This window comes from Arachis duranensis, chromosome 5, assembly GCF_000817695.3.
Source record: "Arachis duranensis cultivar V14167 chromosome 5, aradu.V14167.gnm2.J7QH, whole genome shotgun sequence".
Classification (NCBI taxonomy): domain Eukaryota; kingdom Viridiplantae; phylum Streptophyta; class Magnoliopsida; order Fabales; family Fabaceae; genus Arachis; species Arachis duranensis.
In genome coordinates this window covers 37,637,309-37,638,632 of record NC_029776.3, presented here as the reverse complement: position 1 = coordinate 37,638,632, position 1,324 = coordinate 37,637,309, and positions in this window count along the sequence as shown.

Genomic DNA, 1,324 nt, shown 5'->3' with positions numbered 1-1,324 from the left:
CTTGATTTAGTCGCTTAGGCCTGGATTTTATTTCCTTGGTCCCTCCTATCCATTGATGCTCAAAGCCTTGGATCCTTTTTACCCTTGCCTTTTGGTTTTAAGGGCTATTGGCTTTTTCTGCTTGCTTTTTCTCTTTTTTTTTTCTTTCTATTTTTTTTCACCACACTTTTTTTTTCTCGCAAGCCTTTGCTTTTTCACTGCTTTTTCTTGCTTCAAGAATCAATTTTATGATTTTTCAGATCATCAATAACATTTCTCTTTGTTCATCGTTCTTTCAAGAGCCAACAATTTTAACATTCATAAACAACAAGATCAAAAATATGCACTGTTTAAGCATTCATTCAGAAAACAAAAAGTATTGTCACCACATCAATATAATTAAATTAAATTCAAGGACAATTTTCGAAATTTATGTACTTCTTGTTCTTTTGAATTAGAAACATTTTTCTTTTAAGAGAGGTGAAGGATTAATGGATTTTATTCGTAGCTTTAAGACATGGTTACTAACTACTAATGATCATAAAGTAGAGACACAAAACATAGATAAACACAACATAAAAACCGAAAAACTTAAAAATAAGAACAAGGAAGGAGTCCACCTTTGGCGTCTTCTTCTTGAAGGACGAACAATGTCCTTAAGCTCCTCTATGTCCCTTCCTTGCCTTTGTTGCTCCTCCCTCATTGCTTTTCGATCTTCTCTAATTTCATGGAGAATAATGGAGTGCTCATGATGTTCCACCCTTAATTGTTTCACATTTTGGCTCAAATCTTCTAAGGAAGTGTTGAGTTGTTCCCAATAGTTGTTGGGAGGAAAGTGCATCCCTTGAGGCATCTCAGGGATTTCTTGATGATGAGCTTCCTCATGCATCTCTTGAGATCCGTGGAGGGTCTCTCTTGCTTGCTCCATCCTCTTCTTGGTGATGGGCTTATCCTCTTCAATGGAGATGTCTCCTTCTATGATAACTCCAGCTGAGTAACATAGATGGCAAATAAGGTGAGGAAAAGCTAGCCTTGCCATGGTGGAGGGCTTTTCGGCTATTTTGTAGATTTCATTGGAGATGACTTCATGAACTTCTACTTCCTCTCCAATCATGATGCTATGAATCATGATGGCCCGATCCACAGTAACTTCAGATCGATTGCTAGTGGGAATGATAGAGCGTTGAATGAACTCCAACCATCCTCTAGCCACAGGCTTGAAGTCCAGTCTTCTTAGTTGGACTGGCTTGCCTTTGGGGTCTCTCTTCCATTGAGCTCCTTCCAAACATATGTCCGTAAGGACTTGGTCCAACGATTAAAGTTGACCCTTCTAGTGTAGGGGCAT